The sequence below is a fragment of the Cebus imitator genome, unplaced genomic scaffold (genome assembly GCF_001604975.1).
Source record: "Cebus imitator isolate Cc_AM_T3 unplaced genomic scaffold, Cebus_imitator-1.0 Scaffold112, whole genome shotgun sequence".
In the NCBI taxonomy this organism is placed as follows: Eukaryota; Metazoa; Chordata; class Mammalia; order Primates; family Cebidae; genus Cebus; species Cebus imitator.
The window spans coordinates 1,829,955-1,845,878 of record NW_016107427.1 but is presented as its reverse complement, the minus strand read 5'-3'; positions in this window follow the sequence as shown (position 1 = coordinate 1,845,878).

Genomic DNA, 15,924 nt, shown 5'->3' with positions numbered 1-15,924 from the left:
TGTCCCGGCCCCCTACCTGTCCTGTTCCCTCACCTGCCCTGTCCCCCTACCTGCCCCATTCCCCTACCTTCCTACCCCCACCTGCTCCATCCACTGACCTTCCTCATGCCCCCACCTGTCCTGAGTCTGGTAACCCTATTGGGTGACACACCCCAACTGTCTCCTCCATGAGGCACCCGGTGAAGCTGAGGGAAGACCCTAGAGCTGGGACTTAGTTTCCCCTCTTTGGCTCCTGGAAACACCATCTGATGAAACATGCTCTGTTGGGCTGGCCTGTTGGGCCGGCCTCCAGGCTGCTGAGGGAGGACAGGTCGGGGGTGCCATTGAGGGTGAGTGCTGGTCAGTTGGCAGAGGGCTGGCCCTGGGAGCCCTGTCCCACCCTGAGGGCCCCGCCTGCCCAGGACCGTGGCCCAGGTCTGGCCTGTCCACCAGATCCAGCCCTTCAGCACCCGTGTTCCCAGGGCCCTGGGCTGTGACGGAACGTGGAGGGCTCAGGCACTGCAGGGGGAAGGAAGGACACTTGGGGGCAGCTGTCACTCATGGGAGCATCGATGACGGAGGAGGTTTCGCATAGATGCAGTTGCGTTCATGGATATTCTAAACGGAACTCCCATCTGGCTTTTTGTTTGTGAGACTAATTTATTAAAGATAACATTTCTGTTCAATTATTTATTAGGTGTTCAGTCAACATTTCTAAATAGCATGGTGCCGAGACTGGGGCTACGTGGCCGTGGATGTGTGAGTGCGTATGTGCATGTGTGCGTGCATGTGCGTGTGCGAGCACGTGTGTGCATGTGTATGCGTGTATGAGTGTGTGAGCATGTGTGAGTGCATGTGAGCACGTGTGTGCATGCATATGCATGTGAGCATGTGTGAGTGCATGTGAACATGCATGCACGTGTGTGAGCACATGTGTGCGTGTATGCATGTGAGCGTGTGTGCATGTGTGAGCATGTGTGAACGTGTGTGCGTGTGTGAGCACGTGAGTGCATGTGAGCATGTGCGTGTGAGCATGTGTGACCGTGTGTGAGCATGTGTGTGCATGTGCGTGTTGAGCGTGCATGTGAGCACGTGTATGAGTGAGCACGTGTGAGTGCATGTGAGCATGTGTGAACATGTGAGCGTGTATGCATGAGTGTGAACGTGTGTGCGTGTGAGCATGAGTGCGTGTGGTGAGCACGTGTGTGAGCGTGTGTGTGCTTGCAAGCATGTGTATGTGTGTGTGAGCACGTGAATGTGTGCGCATGTGAGCGCCTGTGAGCGTGTGTGAGTTCATGGGTGTGCATGTGTGAACGTGTGCACATGAAACAGAGCTTTCTTGTTCTTGAACTTGACTTCTGGGGCCCGAGGCATCAGAAAGCTTGTGGAATGATGATGGGCAAAACCGGATTCTGCGGCAAGTCTGTGCCCGTGGAAGCCACTCATCAATTTGCTCTCGGAATTTTCCATGTTCTTCCATCTCCCCATGTAGGTGCCAGGTCCTGGCCTGCAGGGTGGAGCCATTGGGCCTCTGCCTTCTGCTTTGAGGTGGGACTCCCAGGCACCCACAGCCTCCACCTGGCAGGCTGGCCCAACAGAGCCTGTTTCATCAGATGGCGTTTCCAGGAGCCAAATAACAAACACTCTTTACCGAAACTGCTGGGAGGAGCAGCCGTCTCCCTAGAGGGGAAGGAAAACAAGAGGCTCTGCAGTCCCCCACACCCCACCGCCTGGGCCTGTGGCCAGCTCACGCAAAGACCCTGGAACAGGGGCCACCACTGTCTGCACACCAGGGCCCCGCCTGTGGCCAGGCCTGGGCCAGTGGGTATGTGCTGGAGCCTGGCTTGGCTTGGGGCTCTGCCAGGCTCTCCTCTGATGCCAGGCTGGTCTCCCGGGGCCTAGAGGAGGTAAAAACAGGGTCCCTTGATGACATGGGGAGCCATCAGCCTTACCACTGCCTCCGAGGCCTGGGCACCCCAGCCAGCAGCATGAGGGCCTGGCCCAGGCAGAGGCTGGGGCACTGTGGGATGCTGTGGGGGCCTCAGGCTTGGGTGGAGGCAAAGCTGCCGCCTGCCCAGAGGCCACAACCCCTGCCTCAGGCACCTGCTCTCAGAACCGCTGGCTGCAGGGGATCCTGCCTCCATCGCCCCTCAAGCCCCGGCCCCGATGCAAGACGATGGGGAGGCCTCCCAGAGGAAGATGCAGGCTTGCAGGCTGCTGGAGGTCATGGCCTGAGCCCTCTTGGGACTCGAGTAGGACATCGTGCAGAAAATCTCTTTTCTAAACTAAGCCCTGCCAGAGAGATAGGAGGCGGCACTGTGCCTGCAGGGCTTTGCTGCTGTTGGAGGTAGCTGTTGGCTGTGCACGGGACCAGTTATTCTGGGCTTGGTCCATCGGCTGAGTCTGCAGCCCTTGCGGGCTGGGGCAAGCTATGGAACAGGAGCCAAAGTCAGAGTCCCAGCCCACCCTCCACTGGGGACCCACGTGGGGAGAGATAAGCGAAGGCTCGGGGGTGGCCACATGGGGTTCCTGGTGTGTGTGACCTGGGGACTGCAGCGGCAGGGCGGCTGGCGCCATGGGCGGGTGGGTGCAGAGCCAGTGAGGCACCGGCAGCAGTCCGGCCTGAGCCTCCAGGCCCACCTGCCTCCTCTCCTGGCCTCAGGGGGAAGGAGGAGACTTTCAGGCCCCTGGAGTCTGACCAAGGCCCCAGCTCCAGGCGCAGGACCGCTTGGCCAAGATGCAGGGGACAGAAAGGCCCAAGGGAGGCTGGGGAGGGGCTGCGGGGGCCGCTTAGTGGGGAGGTCTGTTCTGCCTACCCCCTCACTGAACAAGGGCATCCAAGACCTCAAAGTGGCTCTGAGCCAAAGCAAGAAACAGGCCCCACAAGGGCACTTCCCTGCCTCCACCTGGTCTTCTCCAGAAGCTGCTGGCCATGGGTCTGAGTGCCCATGGTTGGGCTGGCCGCTGCCAGCCCCTCAACTTCCAGCCATCAGGTGGGGTTGGCACAGCCTCTTCCAGGTTCCTGGGCCCCTTTCAGCTCTGTAACCTGGGAAAGAGCTCACAGGGCACAAGCTCAGCCCTGTTGCCTCCAGGAGTCTCTGTATGTTTCGTCTGCATCGTCAGTTTTGCAGGTGCCCGAGGACAAGGTGCTGCCGCTGGGTGTTTTTTTAAGAGCCTTGGAGAAGGCTGAGTGGCCAGCGCCAGGCATCTCCAGCCCCGTGGGGGAGGGTCCCTTCCAGGGATGGCCCAAGAGCCCAGGGCTGGTCTGGGACTCTGGTGCCATCTGCACCCTGAGGACTGCCATGAAGGCTGCCCTGGTCCCATGTTGCCTGTGGCAGGAGGAAGGGGCTGTGGGGTGAGCCTCAAGCCCTCCCTGGGTAAGCAGATGACCCCATGGGGGAGAGGCAGGCCCTGGTGTTTGCACAACCCGGTCAAGGCTACCCTGGCTGGGCAGGTGCAGGTGCGTTTGGAGGCCATCGGGAGACTGCCCAGGACTGGATACACTAGACATGCTGCCCCTGCAAACACAGCCCCAGGAACCTCAGGCCCGGGAGGAAGATGTGGCAGGTGTGATGGGAGGAAGATGGGACATGCCCAGGAGGACAGCAGGTGCCCCGGGGGACAGCGGGCACCCCAGGAGGACAGCGGGTGTCCCAGGAGGACAGCAGGCGCCTCAGGAGGTCAGCGGGTGCCCCAGGAGGACAGCGGGTGCCCCAGGAGGTCAGCGGGCGCCCCAGGAGGACAGCGGGCACCCCAGGAGGACAGCGGGCGCTCCAGGAGGAAAGTAGATGCTCTAGAAGAAGGTGGGTGCCCCTGGAGGAGGGTTGGTGCCCTGGGAGGAAGGTGGGTGTCCTGAGAGAAGGGTGGGTCCCTGGGGAGGAGGGAGGGTGCCAAGGGTCAGAGTTGCTCAGAGCTGTGGTTTGCTCAGCCCTGAGAAGCTGGGAACGGGGGTGCTCAGCCCAGTGCCAGCTCTGTTCCTGTCCTCTGAGTTGGGGCCCTGAGTCCTGTTTCTGCTGCTGGGCTGAGCCGGGTGGCAGGGCGGGGGCCAGGGCGAGGCCTCAGGGCTGCCTCCACCACAGCAGGCAGGAGGGAGCCACTGTCCCGGCTCCCCGCACGCACGCCCTGCAGCTCTGGGAGCTGGGCCACTCGCCGCTTGCTCCTCTCCTGGTGATGGGTGGGGGTGCTCACATCAGCCCTGCGGGGAAGCAGCAGATGGGGCAAATGGCAGCACATGTTCCATGTTCTGGCTGCGTGTGGGTCTCCTGCAGCCAGAGGCAGCACACCCAGCTGTGTGGGGCAGATGCTGGGCCCATCTCACGGGCCAGGAGGAGGAGCCCAGGAGGAAGTCTCCTCCCTGGGAGGCAGCATGGGACTGCGGCCTCCACAGTGGCCAGGGGTGTCAGGGGACGCCTGGGTCTGCGGCAGGCGATACCACGCAGCTGCTCAGGTCCCACAGCCCTCCTAGTGCAGATATCAGCACCGCGTGGACTCTGAGGCCTCGCTGGCCCAATACCTGGCTCTCACTCCATCCCACCCAGGGGCACCAGCCCTGTGCCGTAGAGGAGTCCCCCAGGCAGTAGTGGTGGCAGTGGGGACAGCCTGGCCTCCCTCCTGCACACCCTCGCTGTCCCTGCCACGTGGAGCTGTCCCCACACTGGATAGCAGGCTGGCGGCAAGGACGGTAGCCAGAGTCCAGCCTCCCACCTCTGGATCTCCTGTGCCCCAGTCCCCATCTTCTTGGAGCGGGGGTGCCCTGGCTGTGCCCCCACCAGGCACCTTCCAGCCACTCTGACATGGAGAGACAGCTGCACGAGCAGCAGGGGCTCAGCTGGGATGAGCTCAACCTCTGACCCTGCAAGGAGTGGTTTGGGGACCCCCAGGCCTCAGTTTCCCTCATCTGAAACATGAACCTGGACCACATGTCCTTGGAGCCCCTGCCCATGCCACAGCCCTTGATCCACATTCTGGAGGTCTTGGCAGGGAGCCTGGGGGATGCTGCCCTGTCCCCTCACCTGGGGCTGGGAGCTTCGCAGGGGGAGCGGCGTCGGAGCTTCTCCGGGAAGGCGCTGTGTGCACCACTCCGCCTCTCCTGGGAGAACAGGCTGAGAACTTGGGCCTGGCTCCCTGAGGACTGCAGGGCAGGCGTGGCCCGGCTGCTTCCCAGGCCAGGTCTGCCACCTCTTGCCCGAAAAAAGCCCCACGCAGAGCAATGGCTCATGAGGCGGCAGCCCAGGGGGCCCTTCCAGTCTCAGAAGAGAAAAGGGGAATGGAACCCTTCACTCACGTCTGCCTCTGCCAGCCAGGGTTCTGGGGCTCCGAACCGGGTCAGGGGTCGCATCCACGTGGATCCCAGGAACCTGACGAAAGGCCGGGCTATGCGGCCCTGTCTGGGTGTTCACAGCTCCTCAGGCCCCTGCTGGGCAGCACCTCGGCTCTGTGTGCACAGACATCCCCACTGCAGGTTCAGATAGACCCGTGGGCACTGCAAGGCTGCCTGGCAGCTCCGCACCTCAGCCCTGACCACCCACAGGAGTCTGTCAGGAGCCCCACCCCAGGGCTGGGCACGGCACAGGGCAGAGGCTTATGGATCTGTTGAGTGGATGAACAGACGCAGCCCACGGGTGAGCAATGGCCTCACCAGTGTGGACCCGTGTTCCTGCAAGGCTGCTTTAAATTGCTTTTTGATAAATTAATTTCCCACTGACGTGTTATATTTCCAGAAACGAATTCTTTTTCTTCACTCCTGATTGAGCTTTCCATCGGCCGTGGCCCCCATGCATGGCAGGCACCTGCGGCTGTCCGTCTTCAGCATGTGCGCCCCACCTATGCACACAGAGGCCACTGTGGGGTGGCCTCTACTCCAGAAGAAAGACGGGGCTGGAGGCTGGAGCCCTGAGTTAGAGCTCCGAGTTGGCCATGGCCGTGCCGTCTCCTACTGGGCAGGGCACTGGCCGCCGCTCAGGGCACCCAGCTGGAGCCTCATTCACTGTGAAGTGACCACAGGTGTCTGAAGAAGAGGCACCTGCTCCCTCAGACCCCTCTGTTCACCAGGTACTGGGCACTCACTGGAGGTGGCGCTGTCAGTCAGGAGACGCTTGGCAGCCAGGGACTGTCAGGCCTCAGCACAGGGCTGGAAGGGACACTGTGTCAGACAAACACCATGTGTCTCTGCAGGACCTCGGGGGGGGGTGCCTCCAGGAGGGAGAAGCCAGGCCGTGTTGGCAGCAGGTGGCTGGGAGGATGCCTTGGGGACCTCACAGCTGACTCATTCTGCACGGAGTCATTCAGGAGTCCCCGCTGCACAGGTGCTGGGCTGCCAAGCAGTGCTCTGAGAGTCACTGTGTGTAGCTTGGCCCAGGCTCTGCTTTAAGATCAGTCCGGCAGGAATATTTACACCATAGCAATTGGCAAACACTGTACGTGGGCAGCCTGGCATCACATGGGCACCCTGGTGCTGGAGATTTCACTGGCCAGACTGCCACCCCCAATTCCACAGCGGAAACCCAAGAGGCACAGCGCTCAAGGTCTTGCCCTGGTGGGCTCTCAGCCCATTCCTGGGTCACAGTTGTGCCCTGCACAGGCTGCCCCCACAGGGACCCCACCATGGGCACCATGCTGGTGTCTCTCCCCCAAGTCCCTGTGTCATGGGCATGAACTCAGTGAGGAGAACACCTGCCAGGCGCCCATGCTGGGCATGGAGCGTGGATGGGAAGCCGCAGCGGCTGCTCATTATGCGCACGGCCTCGCCCATCCCGACCTCCAGGGCCAGGGAGTTGCTGGTTGCTGCCTCAGAGGATGTGTGGTTGGAGACACCTGTCTTCAAAAGCAAAATGCAGCCGGATCTCCCTCTTGGACCTGAGGATCTTTGGATGAGAAAGGCCCAGGCTTTCCTCTGCTGTCTTTTTCCCAAAGTTCTTGGCTGGTGGATCGGTTGTGTGAAATTTTTTCCAGGCCAGGATGATTTCCAGTTATTCTGTGATATTTGCAAACTATGCAACAGCAAACAAGTCTTTGCTCTGATGTTTTCCAAGGAATTTCTTCTCTCCAGGCAGCCCTCACTGCTTTCTTGCAATGCTGTGAAGAGAACAGGGGGCCTCAGGACTCCCTGCCCACAGCATGAGGAGGACTGGGACCTGTCCGGCTTGCCCAGGCCCCAATCCTGCAGGAAGCCTGTGCTACAGGCCAGCAGCAGGCTCGTGGCTCACGGCTCTGTGACCTGAAATTGTGGCCCCAGCAGATGTTGCAGAAACGTGTGCCCCATGAAAAGCGCTTTTGGGAACCGGAGCTCAGATGCAGCCGCGCCACCGAGTGCCTGTAAGGCAAAGTCAGGATGGTGTGGCGCTGACGGCGCAGCTGGGTGCTCATTCCAACCCCCTCTGCCTCTCTCAGGAGGTTAGCAGGGGCTCGTTAGCCAGCAGCACCGTTGCCGCGTCCTCCCATGCTGGCTGGCTGATGCCTGTGCCCCTGCCGCACATGGTCCGTGGACAGAGACCCTCAGGAGACTGACGGTTCTCCAAATACCAAGCAGTGTGCAGACCTTGCTGGCTTCAAACACCTGTAGACAATCCAACAGTCATTGTACAGTTTTCTCCATGAAAAACTCAGTGGGTGTTAAGTTCATGTTTGTGCCCATAACAGGCTGATTCTAGAGATCTTCCCCAAACCAAGGGGCTTCCTGCCCAGTCAGTGAATTCTGCTTAAGAAAAATCTTAGGAAGCTGATTCTCAGGCGATGCCCTTCCAGTTTTCGTGAACATCTATCCACGCGGTCAGCTCAGGGCATGCCTGGCAGTGAGGCACTTGTGTGCCCTCGAGGTCAGCAACAAGGCCCGGAGGCCTGCGGGCGCTGCTGTGACACCTCATCAGGGGCCTGGCCAGTGCCACAGGGCGAGGAACAAATGAGTCATGTCCGCAGGTGACACCGTCACCAACCGGAAATGTCCGAGAGCATTCATGAGAAAACACGAGATGGATGCAGACCAGTATGATGCCTTCCTACCAAACTTGCAAAACTGGCCTCTCCCTGACACTGTGGAGGGCGTCCAGCAGAAATACGCGACGAGCTCTAGCCTGTGTACTAGGCAGACAAATGCACCCCGAGATACATTCCCTTTCTAATCCCAGGAACTGGTGAACATGATGGCAAGAGTCGCTATTCCCTGGATGACAAATGCAATTAAATGAAGGATTTTAGAATAAGGAGATTTTCCTGGATTACCTGGGAGGGCCCTAACTGCCATCCCCAGCATCCTACCAGAGGAAGGTGGAGGGATCCACCTGACTCAGAGGAGACGCAGCAGGGAGAGGGGAAGACTCCACTCTGAAGGGCCAAGTGATGTGGCCACAAGCCAAGGAGCTCAGGCGGCCACCAGGAGCTGGGAGGGGCAGGAAGGACACGCCCTGCAGCCTCCAGGGGAGCATGGCTGGCACCTTGACTTTGACCCAGTGATGCTGATTTGGACTTCTGGCCTCAGGGCTGTGAGAGAGTACGTTCCTGTCACAGCAGCTGACAGAAGCCCGTAGGCCCTGCACCCTGCACGCTCTCCCGGACTCTTCCTCCCTGTGGGGAAGGGCTTGGAACAACCTGTGACCCTGCGGTTGGATTGATCTTCTGACACCATTTGTGTTTCCTTCTGTCCTCAGGGAACAACAGAACTGACCAGGCAGGGCCGCCCTCTGTGCTGTGTCCCTTCCCCAGCGCCTCCTGGCTGTGCCCACACCAGCCTTGCCGGCCTGGAATGTCTGTCCCACGTCTGCAACGCAGGGTCTTCTAGCCTCACCTGGAAGCCATGCGCGTTAAGGGCCTGCGCCAGTGAGAGGTGCCACCGTCCTCACCTGGAGCTCCTTGCTCAGGCGATCCTAGTGGGATGACCAGGCAGTGAGGCTGGGGAGGAGTCAGGAGGACCCCGCTTCTGTGCTGTGGCCTGGGCTTCTCCTGATGCCACCTGGTTCCCTGGAACCAAGGACAGCAGCGGGGCAATGGCTGTAGTCACGAAAATGTGCAGGTATTCTGCTGTCCGAGGAAAGCCAGGGCAGCCACCATGGCCTCTCCTCTGCTGGGCTCTGTGGCCCCGCCACCACCAGTCAGCTCACCAGGTGGGTGCTGTGGAGCCTTGGTTTTCCCAGCAGGCTGCCTCTGCATGCCAAGGAGGAGCGTTCTGGAAACTGTGCTGCTGAGGCTGCCTGCACTTCCTCGCCCACGCTCAGAGGACCTCCAGCCTGGCCACCCCTCTGTCCGAGCAGACCCTCCAGCCAGAGGAGCCAGGGCTTAACAGAAACCTGCCCTGGGAGAGCCCGCGAGTGAACAGAACACCCGCCCTGGGCGAGCACACAGGTGAACAGAACACCCGCCCTGGGCATGCACCCGAGTGAACAGAACACTCTCCCTGGGCATGCACCCGAGTGAACAGAACACCCTCCCTGGGCAAGCCCCCCTGCCCCACCAGGCTGTCTCCTCATCCCCCAAGTGGGCAGAAGATCCCTGCCCTCCCATCTCCCTGGCTAAGACAATGAGTATGGGACTCTGTGAGAACAGCCCAAAATGAGGCTCCAAGGAGTGAGAACACCTGGTGGGGGGGCAGGTTTGTCAGGCAGGGATCGCACCAGGCAGAGAGTCAAGACTTTGGAGAGGTCCTGGCCGGAGCCCTCATCTGCACACAAGGAAAACCAATGCTCAAAGAGAGCGGAGCTCAGACCCTCGGTTCCCAGTGTGGTGCCCCACCCCTCCTAGCACTGCATCTGCGCCGTGGTGCCCGCCAGGGTGGGCAGGAGGTGTCCACGGGCACGACTACAGCAAAGCCAGAGGCCGAGAGGGAAGGGTCAGGGAAGACCGGCCAGTGTGAGGGGTCAGAGAGGCTGCCTTGGTGACGTTCCTAGTGGACAAAATAGGACTGACAGCCGCAGACAAAGCCAGGCATAGCCCAGCACAGAGATGCACAGCTGAGGAACTGTGCTGCCCGGTAGCTAAGGGTCAGACAGATCATTTCTGAAAGAGTCAGGGGCAGCTGCCAGAATCCTCTTGTACAGTGTCCCATGACTGGGAGTTGGGGACCCGAGTTCTAGGCTGGCTCTTCCCCGCCTCGAAAGCCTGGCTAAGCCTCAGCTGCCTCCTTGGAAAATGAAGGGCTAGACCGAGGCCCTGGGAATCCTGGCTGTGCCCAGAGCCTGCCGTGCCAGGCCCACGAGGAGAGGTCAGGGCTGGGGGTGCCGAGACAGCTCCTCCAGGCTCAGAGGGAGAACTGACACCTCCCCCAGTCTGAGGTCTGGCTTCTAGAATCTCCTGCAGAAACACAAACCCATCTCACTACACTGTACACACAACGTCCTTGGTATTAGAAATCAATGGCAGAAGCAGGCAGACTCAGCCTCTGGAGTCAGAGGGGCCAGGAGCTGACCGGAGCCAGAAGGTGCCATGGGAGGCGGGTGCCTAGGAGCCCCAGCACAGGGGTGGCCCCTCTCAGGCCGAGCCAAGGCATCTGTGGGTCCCTCCACGCCCCTGCTGGCCCCGTTGGCCTGGGCTCACAGCGAGACCGCTCCCTGGGTGGGTCACCAGGACCCACCCAGGGCCTGCAGAGCACAGTGGTATGGCCTGGCATTGGCACATCCTTTTAAGCATAGATGGCATTTTTAAAAAAAGATATCTCACAGAATTTTTAAAAATTAAGATGTAATTCACATACTTGGAATTTACCCCTTGAAAGTACAGACAGTTCAGTGGCATTCGGTCCACTCCCACAATCGTGCCGCGCCAGGGTTGCCCGGCCCACCACCCGTGGGAGAAATATCATCCCCACAGCAGGCTCTCCTGTGTCCCCCTCCCAGCCCCCGGTGGTCCTCGCCTCTGCATTTCCCACGAATGAGGTCGTTGAGCGCGCGGCCTTCTGCGTCCGCTTCTTTCGGGCAGCAGCACAGTGGGTGTTTCGGAGGCACCTCTGTGTCACTGCACCTGCTGGTACCTCACGCCTCTCAAGCCTGGGCAACATTCCAGGGCAAGGATGGACCACATTTTTAACCCGCCCACCAGCTGACGGACATTTGGGCTGATTTTATCTTTTGGCTGTGATGAATAACACCGTGATCAACATTTATTTACACGTAGTTTTGTGTGGACCTGGTTTCAGTTGTCTTGGGTATCAACCTAGGAGTAGACTTTCTGGGTTCTGTGGTGACATGGTTTAAATGCACGCCCTTGCCACATCTCACGTTGAATTGCGATCCCCCGTGTCGGAGTTGGGGTTGGTGAGCGGTGTCTAGATCATGAGGGTGGCTTCCTCATGAACGACTTGAGCCGTCCCCTTGGTGCAGAGTGAGCACTCACTCTGAGTTCCTGTGAGATCTGTTATGTGTGTGGCACCTCTCCCACCCCGCAGCTCCCCCCCCATTTCCCCCCACTCACCACTCCCCTCTCCTGCTTTCACCATGTGACATGCCTGCTCCGCACTCACCCTCCACCCTCAGTAAGAGCGTCCTGAGGCTTCCCCAGAGGCAGAAGCCTGTATGCTTCCTGCACAGCCTGAAGAACAGTGAGCCAGTGAAACCCCTTTTCTTATAAATTACCCAGGCTCAGGTACTTACAGCACCATAAAAACAGCTTAACACATATGGTAACTCTATGTCTAAGCACACAAGATTAAGATTAAAAAACACATTCATACCGTTTTATGTACTGACCTTTATAGCTTCCTTTACTAGTGTTTTTTATTTCTTCATGTTGATGTGAGTTGCTGTCTATTGTCTTTATATTTCAGCCTGTAGGCTTCCCAGAAGTATCTGCTCTGCTCGTGATTAATTATCTCACATTTTGTTTAAAAACTGTTTAAAAAATTGATATATAGTATATACATACACACATATATAATCGTATTGATATTTAGAATTTTTAATATAGACCAACATATATAATACCTTGCATTTATATAATTTTATGTATATTTTATCATTTTATTTTGTCATTTATCTTATTTATTTGGATTAATTTCTCCTTCATTTCTGAGGGGTAGCTATACCCAACTGTTATCCACCACCTCAGGCACCTGCACTGTTAAATAAATGATTGCCTGGTCTTTTTCTTCTTCTTCTTTTTAACAAATGCCCTTGGGGAAATGGCTGTTCCTACTGGTTAAGCTCTGAGTCAATCAGACGAAGATAGCCTTGCAGGAAGAGTCTTCCACGGAACAGTGAGGCAGCTCAGATAATGACAGTTCTCTGGGAAGAGGCTCTGGGGGAGCTCAACTTCTGTTCTCCACCCCAGTGGCTGCCAGGCTATTGCTTTCCACTGGAATTTCATTCCTCACTGCAAGTCTTTGGCTAATTTCCAGATGTCTGAAAAAGCTGATTCTGATCATTTTTGCCAATGTTCTCATTGCTTTTATCAGTGAGGCTTTTTGGATGTCCTTATTCTGCCATTTTGCAGTTGTCATTATGATTTTAAAAACAGGGAAAATTGACGTGCAATAAACATACATTTAAAGTGTGCAATTTGATAAGTTTTGACACATGTACACTCAGGAAAGCATCACCACAATCGAGATAACGAACCTATACAGCACCCCCCAACATTCCCTCCCTCCCCTCCGCACAATCCCATCCCCAGGCAACCACTGATCTGCTTCTGCCACTATAGATTATTTGGCATTTTCTAGAAACTTATATAAGCGGAATCATCCAGTATGGGTTTTTTTTTTTGGGGGGGGGGTCTGGCTTCTGTCACTCAGCGTGATTATTCTGAGATTTGTCTGTGCTGCTGTGTGGATCAACGTCACATTCCTATTAGAATTCCATTGCATGGAGGGACCACAGTTTGTTTACCGGTTCCCCTGTTGCTGGATATTTGGGTTGTTTCTGTTTGATGGCTACTACAAATAAAGCTGCTGTAAACATTTGTGAATATTTGTAGACAAGGGCGTATGGACGTATATGCTTTCATTTCCCATGGGGAAAAACCTAGGGTCAAAGGGCTGGATCCTATCATGAACTTTTTAAGGCATATCATTAACTTCTTAAGAAACTGTCAAACTGCTCTTAAAAGTGGCTGTTCCATTTTCCACCCCACCAGCAATGTCAGCTTCTCCACATCCTTGGTTGTTTGATATCTTAGTCTGCTCAGGCCGCTCTAACAAAATACCACAGAGTGGGGGGTTCAACCACAAAAATTAGTTTGCCTACCCTTCTAGAGGCTGCAAGTCCCTGACCAAGGTCCTGCTAGATTTGATTCCCGGTGAGGGCTCTGTCCGGGCTTGTTGACAGCCACCTTCTTGCTGTGTCCTCACAGGGCCTTCCTGAGTGCACGCATGCAGAGAAGAAAGAGCAAACTCTCTGGTGTCTCTTCTCATAAGGACACTAATCCTACTGGATCAGGGCCCCACCCCTAGGACCTCATTTTACCTTAATTGGTTTTTTAGACACCAGTCTCCAATACAGCCCCACTGGGGGCTAAGGCTTCAGTATACGAATTTCAGAGGGACACAGACATTCAGCCCGTAACACACCACATCCTCACCAACACTTGATACTGTCAGTCTTTTTCATTTTAGCCATTTTAATGGGTGGACAGTGTCATTTCATGGTGGTTTTAATTTCCCTGGTAACTAATGATGTTGATCATCTTTTTGTGTTTGTATTTGAATTCCTATGTCTTCTTTTAGGGATTTTCTGTTCAAATATTTTGCCCATTTTTATGGTTATTAGTTTTCTTATTATTGAATTTTGGGGGTTCTTTAATACATGCTTATCAGATTCATTGTTTACAAATATTTTCTCCCAGTTTACTGCCAATCTCTTCATTCTCTTAAACATGTCTTTTGCAGAGCAGAAGTTTTAAATTTTGATGAATTTTAGTTTTTTCACTTCTTTTGGTGTTGAATTTGAGAAATTTCTGCCTAACCTACAAAGATGTTCTCATATGTTTTCTTGTGGAAGTTGTATAGTTTTAGGTCTTACATGTAGCTCTATAGTCCATTTTAAGCTCATCTTTTATGTGGCCCCAGGGTATAGATCAATGTTCATTCTTCCGTGTGGCTATTCAGTTGTTCCAGCACCTCTTTTCTTCACTGAGACTCTTTTGTCAAAAACCAGTTGTCCATGTGTTTATGGCTGTATTTCTGGGCATTATATAAACACACTATCTTGGTTACTATAGCTTTATAAAGTCTTAAGATCAGGTAATGTAAATCCTCCAACTTTGTTCTTATCTTCCAAAGATGTTCTGGTTATTATAGGGCCTTTGCCTTTCTGTGTGAATTTTAGAAGTGGTTTGTCAAATCATCTTCCAAAAAAGAAAAGCCTTTTGAGACTTCAGTTGGGATTTTGCTGAATGGACAGAGCAATTTGGGGATAATCTCCATCTTATGTACCCAGAGTCTTAGCCCATGAAGACGGTGTAAGTTTTCATTTCTTTAGTTTTTCTCAGCGATATTTTCTTGTTTTATGTATCCAAGTCTTTCACACCTTCTATCAGATTTATCCCTATTTCGTATTTTTTTATGTAATGATAAGTGGTGTTGTTCTTTCTGTTTTAATTTTGGCTGTCTGTGGCTGGGGTGTGGAAACGCCGGGGCTCTTTGCATTGATCTTGACCTTACAACCTTGTGACGCTCACTCCTCAGCTCTAGCAGCTTTTTGTTTTGTGAATTCCATTAGATTTTTTGCATAGATGAACTTGTCTTCTGCAAATAAAGACAGCATTATTCCTTTCTTTCCAATAACGACTCCTTTCATTTTCTGTTTTCCTTCCTAATTACCCTGGCTAGGACCTCCTGTGCAATGCTGAATGGGACCATTGACCGTGGCATCCCTGACTGGATCCTGGCCTCAGGGGAAGCACCCAGTCTTTCACCCGTAGGTATGATGTTAGCTGTGCGGTGTTCAGAGATGCCTTTTATCGGTTGAAGAAGTTCCTCAACTCCCGTTTGCCAAGAGTGTTTTCAGAATGGATGTTGGAGTTTGTCAGACGCTTTCTCTGTGTCTATTGTGAGAATCACATTGTTTTCCGTTCAGTTTGTTAATATGGTGACTTAAATTGTTTTTAAGTGTTCAATCCTTAAGACAATCCTGTCATATTGGGGGAAATTGCACTTGGTTATATGTATTATCTTTTTCATATGTTGTTGGATTGAATTGTAGTCAGCTTTTGTTGGGACTTTGCATCTGTGTCCGCGAGGGATGCCTGTTCCTATTTTCTTCTCCTGTAACGTCTTTGGTTTTCATATGAGGATAATGCTGGCCTCCTGGAAGGACTCGAGAAAAATCCCTGCCTTTCAACTTTTGGGAAGAGCTTTTGTAGAATTGCTATTAGCTGCTTCTTAAATGTTGGCTAGAACTCCCCTATGAGGCCGCCTAAGCTGGGGAGGTATTTTGTATGTGAGAGGGGAAGGTTTTTAACCACAGATTCAATTTGCAGTCAGCCCTCTGCTGCCTCTCAGGGGCCCTCTGCGCCTCTCCCGGTTTCTCGATGAGGGCAGCTCTCTTCGCCCATCCTCTGCCCTGCAAACTGTGGCTGCCTTGGCCTCCCCAATTCTCAGCGTCCTCAACTCGGGAGATCCCCTGGCCCACCTGTGTCACCTCCCAGTGCTGTGACCTGGACTCTGTCTCCGGGTGGTTGGTTGGGCCCTCGGAGGGCTCATCACGTCTGTGTCCCATTTCCTGGGTCACGGTCTTTTTTTGTTTGATGCCCACTGCCTTGAGGATTCTGGTTTCAATTGTCTCTTATTTACTTGTTTTGGGGAGCCAAGTACATTCAGTCCCTGTCACTCCATCTTGTCTAGAAGTGGAAGTAGTGGAAGTCTACTATTTTGTTTCTTTCACTAGAATAGTCATTAAATACATGTTTATTGTAGGAAATCTAGAAATACAAAGATACATGAAAAGAAAGGAAGGAATCACTTACGGTCTCATTTAACATGTTCAGTGTTCTTAACAGCACAATATCCTCCAGCCTTGCTGAGACCCA